Raw genomic sequence first — 17,681 nt, 5'->3', positions numbered from 1 at the left:
CAGCCCTGTCAGTGGATTAGCTCCCTACCTTTGCAATGATAGCTTGTCTTAATGTAGACGTGGATTGCTCTCAGGATAGCGTTTGGGATATCCCCTCCATTTTGGCCTTAACTTGAGAGTTGATTTCAGAGAAAACCAGTGGCACCATTGTGTTTTTCGCGAACTTTTACACCAGAATGAACAGTCAAATCGCAAATTCCTCACACATGTAACATTTCCATTTTTGAATTTTTCGCATGGCGCTTGTGATACTTCGGACGGAAGGTGACGATTTTATCAAAGTAAATTTGGCAACGCCTGAAGGTCCATACAGCGCTTTTCCTGAAGACGGCAAAGCAAGGCGGCCTGGCGCGGCGAAGACATTCCGTAGGCGAGAGTGGTATCAATTAAAGGCCAATTTTGGCTGATTAAATCAATCCACCTCGGTGTGGACGCACCTCTTCATTCGGCGGCGGCGGGTTAAAGAACCCGACCATCGACTACCGGTGTTTCGAACTCGACGCGTGGGTGCATTCGCTCCGCTGTCGCTTGAAATCCTGCCAAAAAGAGGCGCCGATTTGTGCGGAATTCACAACGACGTGCAGTTTTTAGATTTTTCAAAAGCGGTTTTCTCCGCGATTTCGGCTCCATAAGAATGCGGAAAAATCGCCACGTTATCTACTCACATAGTACTTTCAGAATATTTAATAAAATAAACAAGGTTTAGTGACCCATTGTTTTAAATGTGGGTATAAAAAAAATCGGATTCAGAAAAAAAAAAAAATATCTATAAGAAAAGGAAACAAAATCTCTTTTTCCTGAGAGTATAGTAATTTCTAATTTTGTCGTTTTTCGGTGATACAAGAAACAGTATCTTTAATTAGTCGAGTTAAGAGAAGAACTAAACACGCAATTTGGCCTGGAGCTCAGCGCAGAGAGGAATGATGACGAGGACTTGAGATGAAAAGGACAAGCCCTCGGCGCGGCGCACTATGGTCCGAATAGCCGGTTTAAGCGGCAATAAATCGAAAAAGTGAAGTTTGGAAAAAGTTAGATTTTAAGAGGTAGATCGATAGTACATACTGTAGAGAAGACTCCTGTAAAATTTCACTTCGATTAAAGCACTAATAAAGATGTGACAAGCCTGGGAAGTGCGGCGCGCGGAGCACTTTATGAGTGCGATTCCAGTTACCGAGCGGCAGTGCTGTGTTTAAGGGCTTGTTTTCGTCGTTTCACCGTACCTGAAAGTGTTTGGGCACTTGATTCACAAAATACAAGATAAGTTTAAGATGTTTCATGCTGAAACTGTTCTTTTTCATCATATCTAATGTTCTAGATTAACCCTTAGACATAGTCACTTTTTTCAATAAAATCGCAAAAGTAGGACCCAAAAAATATCCTTTGCACCTCTGAGCACCTCGTAATTTTACTCGGAAGTTATTGTCATGACTCTAGACTACCTTTTAGTCTAGTGGCAGAACCATAGTCCACCATAGCCTCAAGTTATTTCTCATGAAAAATGACGTTTTCGCGTTTCTTATCACTTACTACAATTAGCTATCATATGCCATTGACGATGACTTTTATCATGTTCCATTGTCATATTCTAGCAAATCGAATGCATTAGAGCCTAAATCTGCCCAGGCAGAATAATACGAGTTGATGGGGTTGATCGGGACCAATTGAAACTTTGTGCTCAAGAACAGCAAAGAATCGCCTCGGGAGGCTACTTTGAGGCCCCGTAAAAGTTTTTTTTTTGACGTTTTAAGTGTTTCAAACATATAATCTATCAGTGTAGATATATGTTAGCATAAGTTTAGCTTGGCAGACGAAAACAAGTCTAAACGGTTGATCGGTGGGACTTGAAAGTAAGGCTCCCGAGCAATGAAATTGTCTTAGGAAGCCACTTTGAGGTCCCGTAAACGTTTTTTTTTTTACGTTTACCCATGTTTCAAACAAATAATCTATCAAAATGGATATATTTAAGCTTAAGTTTCGCTTGGCAGACGAAAACAAGTTCAAACGGCTGATCGGTGGGACTTGAAAGTAGGCCTCTGGAGCCATGAAACGTAGAAGTATTATCCTGAGCTGTCTTTTTCAAGTTCCCTTGATAGTAGTGTTTGACGAGGCTCTACTTTTAGCTTCTTATAGTCCATCCAATGTAAAATTAATTTTTAAACTTATAAAAAAAAAAAAAATTCTACCGAGAATCGAACCCGGGACATCAAGAAGACAAGTGAGACGCGATGCCAACTGCTCCACCGCATCAACTTGGAGCATAAGCCTCAATTGAAGGTTTGTGAACAAATTATTACCACAGTTATATAAAGTATAAAAATGTTAAAAATGGATTTTTCCTGAAGAATATTAGCATTTTTGCACTCAGCGACCCTAAAAACCCCTGAAAACTCATGTTGCGAGGTTTAAACATACGTATCTGATTTAATGCCGCTTAAACCGGCTATTCGGACCATAGTGCGGCGGTCGGCATCGGCATGTAACACATATTAGCGCCTACAAGACTGCATGAATACTTCACGCATCGCGTCAAACACAGTGCGCACGGTCAGGAGCGGTTGGCGTGAAACGCATAGCGCCTACAAGACTGCATGAATACTTCACGCATCGCGTCAAACACACTGTGATCAGCGCGGCGCAGCGGCGGAAGTTAAAATTATTAAACCACATTTATGTTAGTTCTTTCATAATTCTTTGGTTCATTTCTTACAAATGGAGGACCTTGTCCCCACAGAGATAGGTTTACGGAACTTAACTTTCGCGTCAAGTTCCGTGAACTTTTGCAACTTTTGAAATGTATCCAACACGAGCAGGTAAACGCGTCTTATGCACCCCTCCCCCTCCGGCACGTTCACTTGATGGTTTTTATTGATGTTTCAAAACGAATGAGAAGGGGGCGGCGAAATACAGGCGGCCCATGGGCGGCAAGTAGGTAAATCCGGCCCTGTCTAGAGTTCAGACTCTTAAAAACATCGACAAGAAAAAGTACTCTTGATTCAATCAGAATCTAGCTTAAATCAAGAAGCAAGCCTCTTAATTTAAGCGGAGTTCGATTTGATTCAAGCAAAAATCCGATTGAATCAAGAGTCCTTTTTCTTGTCAATGTTTTCAAGAGTCTGGACTCTAGATTCAATGTGTTTTTTTTCCAGTGTGGTCAAGAATAAAATTCTAGACACCGTGCCTTTGAAGAGTCCAGCCTGTGCCGCCGCATATTTTTATCTTTTCCTTTTCAATCTTTCCGCGTGGGAGCATGACGATTTAATACCTTCGTCTCTTTTGTCTCTCGTTCCCGTGTACCGATCGGGGTGGTATAACCGGGAAGGTGGTATCCGCCGCGCATATTATGACGAATGCACCGCCGCTCACCGGACAGAATCAGTAGAAGAAGTCGGACGAAATTTGGAAACTTTTAACGCTCATAACACGGTTTTTACAAAATTTTGAGGTTTTGAAAGTGGTTCCATTGAGTTCCTCGTGAAATTTGCTTCCGTTAGCACCCCTTTTAAAATGTTCCAAAACATACATCAAAACAGTAAAACGTTTCGTGTCCGACGTCTCGGATTGATTCGGTCCACTGCGCGCCGGCGTCGTAGTTCCACGATCCGTCACCCAGTGCAATCCGCCACTGTCTTTCCAGTCTGCTGAATACGAGACACCGCTGTCGGGTGTCGCCGATTGTTTTTTCTGCAAAGCCCCGACGCACAGTGGATCGAGTCAACGGGAGAGGTCGAACAAACACTGAAAAAAAAATCTCGGTGTATTTACTAAGAAAAGGGCAAAATTGCCAAGAATTCACGGTTCTATTTGATCCCAGTTTTTTCTTGGTAAAATTACCATTTATGGAATTGTTAATTTTACCGAGAAATCTCGGTAAAATTATTGAACTTTCTCGCTAATTTTACTGGACCTTGGTAAAAACGCCAATATTTTTTATCGACTGTGGTAGAATTACCGAGATAGAATGGCACAGTTACCGGGAATTGATTACCTATAAAAGTGGTATTCTTACCTGAAAAAACAGTAAAAATACCGGTTTTTAGGTAAGCTTACCAGTCTGTCTTGGTAAAATTACCAATAATTGGTAAAAAAAGTGAGATTGTAAAGGTACCAACGGACCTTGGTAAAAACGCCGAGAATTTTTTTTCAGTGTGGAGTTGAGGAAATTCAGGGTGGGCCCAAGAACGGTTTTCATCGATCCCGATCGATACCCCTCTTTTTCAGGAAAACCAGGGAAAAATCAGGGAATCAGCCGATGCCCAAAGCGCGAAACCACGTATCCCTCCAGTTGAGTCATATTTTGACTGCATTTTGCAATTCGGAACCACAATTTCTAGCTCATGTTTAAAAACACATATGTGCATAGGGAAACTAATCGTACATACGCTGTTTCTCAATTGAGCCAGAAATTATAGTTCATAATTGCGAAGTGTCGTCCATTTGTTTATGCTCCCAACGCGCATGCAGCGCTACATTGCCGTGCTAAGGAAAAACGCCGTATGAGCCTTTGGACGCTGCCAGATTTCCTTCACTAAAAATCAAATTTACTGATAAAATTTTGAATATTTTTTTCCAAAATTTTCAGACAATTTCGTATGCATTTTAATCTAAAATATCTGAAAATTTCAAGGAAAAATATGCATGAATGTCGTCAAGAACACATGTTTTATCAAGGGAAATTTGGCAACTCTCGAATGTTCATACGGCGTTCTTCCTTAGCACGGCAGTACACTGGTTTTACAGCGAACTTATGGAGCCATGGGAATGAACGGTGTGACCCAGCCCCCTTCCTACCCCCCTCAACCCCCCTCGCAGTACACCCTCATTGCGTCCCCTTCCAGTCTTTTTTTATTCCAACACCGTGTGAATTTCAAGGTCGTGTATTTTGCTTTGTATCGCCGAGGAGATCGACGTTTCCATTGCATTGTAGCGTTAGGTCGCAGACAGAGGTGTCATTCAGTGCTAAAATAACCGTTCAAGTTGTAGGCTTCATAATTAGAATTTTTCATTATTACATATCTACTTTATTTATTTGTAGTCGTTTCGGGTTACAGATGGACCGAGTGTAACAGAAAGGAACCAAGCCACATCAGCTGTTGCCAAATTGAACTGGGCAATTCAATTTTTACGAGAGAACGTTTGTGCGGATTCCTTCAATTTTAAGGAATTTGCTTCGCACTGTGGACAAAATTCACTAAAATTTGCACGAAAATCCGCACAACCGTTTTCTTGTAAAAAATTAAATTGCCCAATCAAAGTTGGCAATAGCTTATGTGGCTTGATTCCTTTCTGTTTACGTGGTCCAGATATTCCCGGAACTTGACGTTGTTTTGCAGGAACCGGGCTTTTTAATTTCCCAACAGTTTAGCAACCGAATAAGGTTATTTCTTTCTTTTTCTTCCGTGCCTTCTCAAAAAGTATACTTCCAGACAGTGGCAATGCTTTCCGGTTGGCAGTACTGATTTCGCTCCATTTAAATCCATCAAAACATCGATTCTTTTACATACGTTTAAATGGAGGAAAAGCAGCTTTTCCATCTTTCTAGAATCGCCACTGCTTACAAAGAATATTTCATCAAAGGTCATGGACAACTCTGAGGAGAAAAGAAACGTTTCAGAAGTTATGAGTTGTAGCTTCTAAAAAGTCTCTTTCTTTCGCAGAGTTTACAAGAAAACTGTTGATTCAAAGTGAAAGTGCATGGGCTTTCAAAGTTGATTTATCGTTCACATATACTCTCACTGCTGGGTTTAAAATTTTCATTATCAAAATGTGCACTTTCGCTCAGAATACACTTGATGAAATTTTATTATGAATAGGTAGGTACAGCATTTACATCCAGCCGAACTCCGTTCGGGAAGAAATCTAACACTCATTCTTCAAAACCCTTTTACTTTTGTACCCACTAAAGTGTGCTAGTCCTTTCGCTCTATTTCCCCTCCTCCCTCCCCATTCTGGGGTCGAGAGGGTTATAGCGAGAGGAAGTTGGGGGTGGGTGTGGAGAATGTTTTGGGGTCAACCGACCGGAACGCGCGGGCCACACCTCTGCTCTGTGTGGATTTAGGGAGCCCACACTTGTTCGTCTAATGAAGGAGCAGTGCATTATTTTCGAATATTGGACATACTCAATGTCAAGCCAAGGGAATACATTTTAAGGTGATTCGATGGACGCCATATTTTGTGTCAGAACGGCATGCGATATATCGCATCAATTGGTTCCATTTTTTCAGTTACTCGTCATTTTTCTCCAATTTTGAGATCGCTATTCTGTTGTCAGGAGACTAAAGCACTCACTTACCAATTTTAAGGAAGAAATTCAACGTAATGAAGGCGTGGTTTTTTTAGAGAGAAAACATCGCATTCGATACTGATATCGAAACTGCACTCGAATGCGATGTTTTCTCTCTGAAAAAACCACGCCTTTAGTACGTTAAATTTCTTTGTTAAAATTGGTAAGTGAGTGCTTTAGTCTCCTGACAACAGAATTGCGATCTCAAAATTGGAGAAAAATGACGAGTAGCTGACAAAATGGAACCAATTGATGCGATATATCGCATGCCGTTCTGACACAAAATATGGCGTCCATCCCACCACCTAATCCAAACCTAATCCTGGTCACCTTAATGCCAAATTCGGCTGGCTAAGCTGCATAGCAGAACATGATGATTGATAAAAAAAATTGAACTACTTACAAGCCTAAAATCCAATTTTTGGCTTCTACCTCGATTTTTTAATCAATTATCATGTTCCAAGAAAATACCCGTGGGAAATTTTTCACTCTTTACAGATGGATATGGAGGGTTTCCAGCGACCTAGAAAACCGGGAAATGTCAGGGAAATTTTAGTTTGTTCTAGGGAAATCAGGGAAAACGTCAGGGCATCCGCAAAAATTCGGCATACCGGAGAATGTTATTTTGCAAGTGATTTTCGTATCAGGGAAATCGAAAACCAGGGATTTTTTCTGTTGAAAATTGATAATTGAATCAAGTTTCGGAAAAATGGAATCGATACTTAAAATTTCTACCAGGATTTCCGCTGATGTCTTTAAATTTTAAAAATGAAGCAAACATATCTCTTATAAGTTTAGGCACCCTATATTTTGCTCCATTTATTGCATTATCCCTAAAACAGGAACACATTTTTTCTTTAATCTAATCAGTCCAACCGTGTCGAAGAATTGAGAATATTTTCCCTTTTTGTCAGGGAATTATTTTTTCCGTCTGTCAGGGAATTTTACATTTTACCCCGGTTCTTGGCCGTTTTTGCTAGGGAAATCAGGGAAATGTCAGGGAATTTCATCTTTGAAAATTGCTGGACACCCTGAATACTATTGTATTATCTCCTTTAATTTGCAGCAGCCAAAAAAAAGAGAGAGAAACAGAGAGAGAAAATAGAACAATGCATCGCGCAGTATATCTTAGGATCCACTGTAGATTTTTATATCAAACGTGATTTCTTAAAGAATGACTGCATTTGTTCTGTCCAACCAATTTTTTTTATTTTTTTTTATTTTTTTTTTTGAAACGTTTATAACGTAATTTTTCCGTGCACCTTATCATCACTCATTTCCTCGACTCATGGTTAAAATAGTCCACGGCTGTTAATCATCGACAACGGAGACCCAGTATTTGTTAAACCAACCCTCCTGCCTCCCTCCCTAACCTCTCCATCACAACGTGCTTTTAATTGGCTCTCGATGAATCGAGCGGAATTAATCACTTCCAATCATCAATTCGATTTGGCGAGGGGAGGGGTAATGCGGGGCGGGGGGGAGTAGGGGGTCCGTCTGGTCCATTCCATGCGAGTTGTAAATATTTAAGGTGAAAATGAGCAGATGACCGGGCCCCTGCGCGGGGACTGCAGCTGCAGTGCGACCCCTGTTGCCATATCGGCGAAAAATCCCGGGGTTGAAATGTAATGAGCGTCTCAGGTGTTCTGCCGTGTTAAGGAAAAACATTGTATAAGCCCTCAGACGCTGCCATATTTCCTGTGATAACATGCGAATTTATTGGGAGATTTGTCTTTAGTTTTCTTCCAATTTTTCAGGAAATTTTGTTCAAAGTTTAATTCAAAATATCTGAAAATTTCAAGGAAAAATACAAATAACTTTCTTCCAAAATACATTTTTTATCAATGTTTACATTTAAACATTCTATAAGCCCTCAGACGCTGCCAAATTTCCTGTGAAAATATGCGAATTTTTCGGGAGATTTGTCTTTAGTTTTCTTCCGATTTTTCAGGAAATTTTTTTCGAAATTTAATCCAAAATATCCGAAAATTTCAAGGAAAAATACACATAACTTTCTTCCAGAATACATTTTGTATCAGGGGAAATTTGCTAGCATTCTAATGCTCATATGACGTTTTTCTATAGCACGGCAGTGTTGGGTCGAGACTTTTAGGTGTGGTAAATTTGACGCAGTTATGCCGAGACCCATAAATGGATAATTTGCAGGTGTCTGATTATTAATTGGTTTATGATTTTGAAAAAAACTGAGTAACAGCAGCGGAAGAAAATAAATAAGTTCCCTACATAGGTATCCAAGGCTCCATTGAACAAATTTTAAAAAATCTCGTAAAGTCTCGATGCTTTCTTGTCCCTTTCTGCCCCCTTTATCAGGAGGGCCCGTCCCTCGCAAAATTTTGAGCCAGCCAACCGCACAGTGCTGCCGTACTGTGGAAAAACGCCGTATGAACCTTGAGGCGTTGCCAAATTTCCTTTGATAAAACTCGAATTTCCTGGTAAACATATGAATATTTTTCTTCCAATTTTTTATATAATTTTGCACGCAATTTTACCTAAAGTTCCTGAAAATTTCAAAGCAAAATATGCATAACTCGCATCAAAAATAAACATTTTAGCAAAGGAAATGTGGCAACTCTCGAATGTTCATACGGCGTTCTTCCTTAGCACGGCAGAGTGGATCGAGTCAATCAGAGAAGTCGGACATGAAATTTTTGACTGAAACTGCAACTTTTGACGTTTATTTCGTCACATGTAAATTTGAAGGAAATAAAAGAAAATAGAAAAAAGAACCAGTATAGAAAATTTCATGAGGAAACCAGTGGAACCACTTTTAGAACCTCAAAGCTTTGTATAAACGGAGTTATATGCTTTTAAAGATTCCCAATTTTGTCCGATCTCTCCTTTTAGCTCTGGACAGACGATCAAATTCCGAACCAATTCCGATCAAAGTAGACATGCTGATGACTGATGGTCACCATCTACCATCAAATTTTGACGGGCCGCACTATTTTGTTCAAAGTAAGATCAGAATGAAGTGCCACTATTCATCATTTCCTGCCACAGGAAACATTTCTGCAAAGTTTTCATTTTAAAACTAAGCAAATTAATGAGTTTAAGACTGATGACTCCCGACACTTTGATGCTACTTTGATCGGAATTGGTTGGGTTTTTGATCGTCTCTCTAGGGCTTTTGATTCGATCCACTGCGCACCGGTGCCTTCAACATCCATCCAACTCGAAAATTGCGGACGTCTTTAAACGTGTTAATGTATCTGGGATTGTTTCGGCAATGTTGGCGGGACAGGTGAAGTCTGGAACCACGGGCGCGGTGCGACCGACGCAGAAGACAGTCGAGGCTCGCGGATTTGACGGCCGGCGAGGCAAATGCAGGTGTCCGATTTGTCTGCCGCGATGTCGGTCCTCAGAGCCGAACATTAAAAGTTGTGCGAACGAGGTGATCAAAATCAGCGAACAAAGGTGGATCTTCAATTGGATTACATTTTGCAATTAGGAGCTATACTCTCTGGCTCATCGGGAAAAACACTTACGTGCATAGGGAAACTAATGTTACGTACGTTGTTTCTAAACTGAGCCAGAAATTGTAGTTCTAAATTGCAGAATGTAGTCCAATTATTATGCGCAATGAATTCTGGATACGATCGATGTATTTCATTGTTTAACCTATATAGGTGGATTATTTGGACTATATTTTGCAATTTGGAAGTATAAATTCTAGCCAGATTTACCAACAACGTATGTGCCGTTAGTTTCCCTATGCACATAAGTGTTTTTCCAGAAGAGCCAAAATTGATAGTTCCAAATTGCAAAATGCAGTCCATTTGGACTGCATTTTGCATTTTGGAACTAAAAAAACTGGCTCATGTGAAAAAACACGTAAGTGCACAAGGAAACTAATGGCGCATACGTCGTCTTTAACCCGGGCTAGAATTTATAGTTCCTAATTGCAAAATGTAGTCCATTTTGGGGAAAAATCGAAATTTCAGTCTATAAATGTATCTTAAACCAATGTTCTTGTCCAAAATAATCTTCTAAAGTCTTGAAACAAATTCTAATGCGGGCAATCGGGCATGCATGCCAAGGCGCATAATTGAGACTTTTTTTGACTTTAACTTTTTTTGGTGACGCCTGCAGGTTTACACGGCGTTTTTACCTAGCACGGCAGCTTTGTGCTGGGTCTTCATTATGTTCCCTCGTAACTTTCATCTCGGTGTCCACCCTAGTGTTTCTTGCGCCAAGTTTTCTGAAAGTCGTGCTTTCGCAAGTAGCAAATTCGGAAAACCAATTCCACCCCGCACGAGGTTGTTCAGGGCGTTGCTCTCTCCTGCGGGAGTTGCGGTGTCTGGTGAGTGATGAAATGAGACGGAATCCGTGACAAATTGACCTCTACGGAACACGCCCTTTTTGCGTTCGCTCTTCGCTGGAACAGCTGAAATGCCTGGTCCGGTCGTTGCCAAACGCTTGTCGTTCGGAAGCGAATCGCATCCCTATTTGGTTTACATTTTGCAATAACAGGGTGTCTACAAGTCCGAAATTTCCGGAAAGTCCGGAAATAGCTCCGATTTTTCAAGGGGGGTCCGGAAGTATTGAAAAAGTGCGGAAATTCCGAGAAAAACCCGGAATTTTGTTCATTTTTTGGTCATTTTTGTCTCCATTTGAAATTTTTTAAATTTGTCGAATTTCGTCAAATGGAGGTTCTGAAAAAGTACTGAAAAATTAACACGCGTGTAACATTGTTCATAGGAAACGTGCTAATATAAGACCGGAACGTTCCGTCCGCTACTGGTTTTAATATATTTTAATTTCATTGGATGTTGTCATAAACTGCTGATAAAACTCGGTCTTTCATTTGACCAAGAAACACGCTTAGCAGCGCTTCAATTCACAGTCTGCCTATTCAGGGGCTCATCAATTATTCCGCTTCTAGACTGCCTTCATCACTGGAACGAGTTTTCAAATACATCTGCATGAATCGCCAGTGGCGTGGCGTGCTTTGCGATCTATCGATATTTCCCCATTTGAAGCTGTGAAAAATAATCGATTCTTAAGGTGTTCGCTGCGAACGCCCTGTTTATCGATACTTTTCCATAGGTTTAATGGTAGATCAATCGATATAAAGCAAAGCACGCTACGCTACTGTGAATCGCCACACAATGAATCGAGTCAGTAGGAGAAGTCGAACAAAATTTGAAAACTCTAAACGCTTATAATTTCGTTTGTACAAGATTTCAAAGTTCTAAAAGTGGTTTCATTCTTTTCCTAGTGAGATTTTCTTCAAGAAGCACCTCTTAAAGTATAAAATTTGACGAAATAATCATAAAAATGTGCAGTTTTAGTCAAAAAATTCATGTGCAACCTCTCAAATTGACTCGATCCACTGTGCGTTGGTTCAAAACGCGAGGATTAAGTATAACTTTTGCAAGTTTGGGCGGGGAGCCGAACGGGGATAAATTTTCCAGGATCGACCAGCAGACGTCTGTTGATACGGAAGCACTGATAACGAAAGTTCGCGTTGTCAAATCGATCGAATAACACGCCCTTTTCTCGACGAGCTCATTGAAATTAGTCGATTTCCCTGAAATTTGGCAGCTGTCGCAGGACAGATACGGGAGTTTCGAACTTGGTCGCGGAAATCGCAAGTGTCGACGCTTCCTGAATGGCTACGTTATTCGATAAATGCGATGTTTTCGACCGAAGCAAGAATATATGGACGTCCATGCGACTAAACTCCTGCAGCTTGACCGTCATTCGGTTAGTAAAACAGCGCGGTGAAAGGAGATACAACTTAACGTGCTCCTGGGTCGAGAAATTGACTATCCGTGACCATTGAAGGCGCGTATTGGATTCACCACCACCAGCGACCATTCAGGAAGGCAACTGCAGATGCGTTTCAGCCGTAAGTATTGGGCCAATCAACCAGCGTATCTCTTTGAGGGAAAATTGTGCTCAAATGAGCCCTCTGTATTGAGATTTTCAGCTTTATGCTGATTTTTAGCGCACGTTGGCTAAACACTTCCGACTTACCGTCTTACGACCCCTGCGTCTACCGCAATCAGTTCGTGCCTCCCTATAAAGGTACTCTGAAGGCCTCCATGGAAAGTGGAGGGGCGTCTTATCCATGACTTGAATTATGATAGATGCTCTGCGGCCCGTGACAAAATATACAATAAAAAAACAATCTAAAAAGCGGGTAACAAGGCTGAAATCTCACATACACAAAACCAAAACGTTTCGGCTGAAAATTTAGCCATCCTCAGTTGGAAAAATCAAAATAAAAGTGGTTAAAAATCTCAAATAGTACCTGATAAGTACCTTCAATGGATGTTGTTATATGACAGAATTTTGTAACATAGTCCTTTGGACTATGTTATCAAAATTTCTGTCATAATAACAACATTCCCAATTGAAAGGTACTGTTTTAGATTTTTAACCACTTTTATTTTGATTTATACAACTGAGGATGGCTGAATTTTCAGCCGAAACGTTTTGGTTTTGTGTATGTGAAATTTTAGCCTTGTTACCCGCTTTTTAAATTGTTTTTTTATCCATGACTCCCCGCTCTCTCTATCAAGGTACTGTAGGTTCGCCTGTGCTGTGTCAGCAAGGAAGTAGCGCTGCGGAGCTTGAGACGCGGATAATTGCAGCGTAACGTAACGGTAAGCAGTTCACACGGCGCGGGTTGAGCCACGGGTTGCGTTGTATGCACGTTGATCCACGCATCTCCTACTTCACTCTTCAACTTCTTAAGGCGAGCGGACGGGCCTTCGAAACAGTGGCGTGGCGTGCTTTGCGATATATCGATTGTTATGCCATTTAAACCTATGAAAAAAGATCGATTATCAGAGTGTTCGCAGCGAACACCTAGGTAATCGATTCTTTACCGTAGCTTCAAATGGCGAGATATCGATAATCGATTATTCACGCCACGCCACTGCTTCGAAAGTTGATCGGACGTTTCCGACCTGGGCCGTACGAAACGGGCTCGCTCCTTACGGACTTGTATACGGAATAACGCCGCATGAGCCCTCAGGCGTTGTCATATTTCCCTAAATAAAAGAACCAAAATTGGGCAAATAATGAATATTTTCTTTTCAATTTTTTTGACGATTTGGTTCGCAACGGGTCTGTCGCACGATAGAGACGCAGCCAAATAAATATAATTTTTGAGGGGTAAAATCGCACGAATATCATATCGCGTTTTTACGCAGGAAAAAAATAGGCTCTTACGGTATGTCGTTTTATTTTTAAATTAATACTCTATTCAGAGCGTTTAGAAAAAATAATAGTATCGTGCCATGATGGACCACCAGGCAAGGTGCAAAAATAATTCTGATACGTGTTATCTAATGAGAATTAACACGATCTGCGCAACGAAAATTATGGAAATTAACTCCTGAGAAAGATATTTGACTTTTTTGATGCGTAAATTCGAACAAACTGCTCATGAAAAGTAGTTATATTTTCTGAGTCTGCGGCGCCTACTAAGCGCACTGGTTTCCGCGAGGAAATGCCGGTGTAATTATTGTGTCTGATGCATTTTTTTTAAACTTAAAATTCCGACAACATTGGAAACTGAACGTATCGTAACGAGGGAAGGGCCAGGGCCCTGACGATCCCTCCACTGATCTTGTTTACTGATTCGGATCGGCATGGCTATTGTCCGAAAATCGGAAGCCCCCTTGGAGGGGAGGGGGTTGTATCCGACCCCCCAACTCCCCCCGCTTGCGGAGGAGAGCCTATTGATGTGCAGTCAGCCCGGTTCATAATCCATTCATTCTTGTTTGTATGATTTACTCATTCACGCGCCTTGGCACCCCCCCCCCCCCCGCGACTTCGAGACGTGCATAGGTATGAATGAGCTTGGGGTTTGAATGCCCCTCACCTCTGAGGCGAGGTCAATAGTTCATCACGATCGTCTGTCCCTGTGACGTCATCATTTGTTAACGCCAAAAACACCCCCCCCCCCCTCTTTTTGGCCGCGGTCCGTAACGTCGTAACGACGAGCTTCATTATAAGGGATTAGCCGGTGTGTCGCCCCCAAATTGGACGACATTTGGACCACATTTTGCAATTTCCTTAATGGCCGGGGCTGTAAAAAATATCTTAAGAAACTTGTAAATTCTAATTAATTATGAAACTGTTAAAATCTACGGAGAAGGAAACCCTCTTTGGGTGGGATTTGTTGTACCTAAAATTTACGAGAGGTCAAATTTAATTACAATAATTCTTTTTTAAAAAAGAACTCAAAAATGGATCAGTGAGAATGAAAACACACCAACTCGGTAACTCTTAAATGCTCAATCTTCATCGAAGAAAGTTAGTTTTCATAAAGGTCATTGAAGTCAACACATCCGTTTCACCTTGGACCTTTAAAATGTCCTTAAGTACTTGTCTTTCGGCACCAAAAATCTTTTTCTTGCGCTAACTTCTTCAACTACTGTGCAGTTTTGCGTGTGTCTTGGTTATTTTCATTTTTTCTAGTTGGCATGTTTTCGTTCTCACTGATTCAAATAATACACTTGTTTTTTAAGCACTTTTAACGTAATTATTGCTTTAAAAATTGTTTTATAAATCACGTTTTTTAAAGAGTTTTTTAACACTTTTTTGACTTCTCTGCCTCTCGTAAATTCAACGTAAAGAAATCCCGAAAAGGATTTCCTCCTTTATAAATTTTAATAGTTTTTCAAGGGTTTTTTTAAAAACATATTTTAACAGACGTCGCTAGTAGGGTAGGAACTAGAATTTCCGGCTCAGCATAGGTACATCATAATGTCAGTTTGAAATTTGAAAAAGGTAGAAACCCTGTAAAAGGCCAATTAATTTTAGCATTGAACGTATGGCAGCCCGCGTCGAAACGCACTCGGACAGAAGTATTTGAACGCTTCCAATGCCAAGGGTTGTTGTTAAGAGTCCTGAAGATACAAGTCTCCACCATCTCAGCATTCATTCAACCCCGTCACATTGCTTGTTTAGATAACACGAAGTCTCCACCAAGATACCGTGTCTCGCCTGCGCACTGCCGTGCTAAGGAAGAACGCCGTATGATCATTCAAGAGACGCCAAATTTTCTTCGATAAAATGACTATTTTCGAGGGAAGTTTTGAATGTCTTCCCTTGAAATTTTCAGGAACTTAAGGTGACATTGCGAACAAAATGATCTAAAAAATTGGAAGGAAAATATTCATAAGTTTACCAGGGAATTCGTGTTGTATCCAAGGCAATTGAGCAACGCTTGAAGGCTCATACGGCGTTTCTCCTTAGCTCGCCTGCACGGATCTGAGTCATCACCGCGGAAGAAAATTTGGGCCCTGGATTAGAATTAAATGTGGGAACCCAAGATCCCGCTCAACGGTCGTAAACCACAATTCTGGAGGCGCTAATGTTCTCATCGTTTGATCGCACAACTTGCGAGCGAGGGCGGAGGAGGGAGGATATCGTGGCAGGGAATTAGTAAACATCTCAAGCGTGGAGCTGTTGGCATCGGTACTCACCGTTCACCGGATGTTTCCTATTCCTCCGTCAACGACCAACACTTTACTCCGTCGTCGTCGCACCGTTGCCGCGGTCTGGTCATCGGAGAGTTAGTATAAAACGCAAACCAGGTAAAACGCAAACCCCGAAAAAAACCGGCAACTGTTGGATGGTGACAGGATAAATTGCTAACTCGGCGTTGTCGTCCATCTGTCAAACTGGTGGCTAGTCAAATCGAGTTTATGTTCCATGTTTTCGGAACGGGTAGTCTTCAGAAAGATCCGGAAACAGCATAGAATAGCGGAATTCGTTGCGGAATCATTCTCGCACTTGAAACTACCAATTTGGAGTTCTCCAAAATTTGAATAGCTGGAAAACGTTTAAAGATGAGTAAGAGGAGTAGCACAAAGGGGGCGAGCAGAGGTCCTTGGAGGTCACAAGTTGGACAGAGATTATAAAGGGATGCGGAGAGGAAGGGCGGGGAGGAGGCAAGAGAACGAAGATTGATGCGGAGGGGTGTGGGAATGGGAATGGCTAATGAATGATGGGGAAGGGTGGATGGATGCAAGAGGGGGAGAGTCCATCCAATCATCCGTTTCGACACTAATTTTCAAAAATAGGGATTGCCGTGGCGGCTATCCAAGGGGCTGCGCCCCCTGGACCCCCGGTCACTCGCTACGCGAGCCATTTCTCTGATTAGTTGGACATTTGATCACTAAGGCCTTGTCTCCACGAGCCGTTTCGCGAGATTTGTCCCAGGGAAAAATCCCACTTACGAAGTTGGGAAAAATATTGAGTTAACCAATATTTTTCCCAGTACCAAGTATGGTACTTGTACTCCTCGGACCCACTGAGAGAAGAAGAAGAAGTGAAAACGAATTGTGCGATATTTTATTCATTACTACATTGTTAATGTTTGTTTAGTTAAAATAATGGGTCTAATTGTCAATTCAGTGCATTTATTATTTTAATCCCGGTTAAATACTCGACTTTAACTAATTTATCTTCCCGCGCAAACTAGTCGCAGGACTGTATGAGCCCCGTCCCGTGGAGACGGTAACTGGGAAAAATCCCAGAAGTTTCATTCCTGCGATTCGAACTTGGGATAAATCCCATGAAAACGTCCCGTGGAGACAAGGCCTCATGTATATACATGTAGGAGACTCTCAAGACAAAAATGATTTTGTCACAGACAGAACCTTGTTACCGGAGTGTGCCATCACTTGCACATCAATAAATATGTGGAGATGAGGCAATAATGGGGATCGATCATTTCTTGAAAAACGCATTTGATTGGGCCCAGATGGCACACGGTTATTCATAGAACGTTCTATGGATATCCGAAGAAAAAGACGAATTAAGAGAAATGCAACATTACTGAACTCTACGGATAATTTAAGATTGGTTCTCTCCAAGAACTTAAAAAAATCATAATCAAAGGGCAAAACTAGTCTGAACTTCAAATTTTTGGAACATCGAAATGAAAGTGTACCTGTCAAAAGTAGTGAATCAGTCTTTGCAGAATTGGTCGTTTAATGAACAACCAACCGAATTAAGATTAAGAATTTACTTGTTAGGTATTAATGTCCTGAGTGCTGCACACTATGAGTTTTATGGACGCTCAGATTAAGAACTGATTCTCAGGTATAACAAAATCAAAAACAACGGCGTTCAAATGATTTTTGTCATATACAAATGATAGTGAGTCAATTAATGAATTTAACAGGTGGAAATCAAAGAATTGAGGTAAGCTCCCGAGCTGATTATAAGTACCTACTTCACGAAATAAATTGAAGGATTGTAAAACTTGACAAACGATCGATATACGACATACGCATGGCACATTGAATTAAAAATATCAAAATTAATTTAGAAAATTTTCAAATAATTCACATCTTCAAAAGGGGCTGAACAATTTTACTTCAGTCTACAAAAACAATGTTGAGTACTATTA

The 17,681-nt window shown here is 41.0% G+C and overlaps 1 protein-coding gene across 1 annotated transcript in view; it reads left to right on the top strand.

Moving 5' to 3' along the window:
* Positions 1-17,681, top strand: part of Meltrin (disintegrin and metalloproteinase domain-containing protein meltrin) — a 207,457-nt gene that overhangs the window by 7,449 nt on the left and 182,327 nt on the right. The gene's annotated exons all lie outside the window — the stretch shown is intronic.

Source organism: Bemisia tabaci, chromosome 9 (genome assembly GCF_918797505.1).
Source record: "Bemisia tabaci chromosome 9, PGI_BMITA_v3".
Classification (NCBI taxonomy): domain Eukaryota; kingdom Metazoa; phylum Arthropoda; class Insecta; order Hemiptera; family Aleyrodidae; genus Bemisia; species Bemisia tabaci.
Note: the sequence above shows the minus strand (reverse complement) of the source record. Positions and strands in the feature narration are given on the sequence as shown.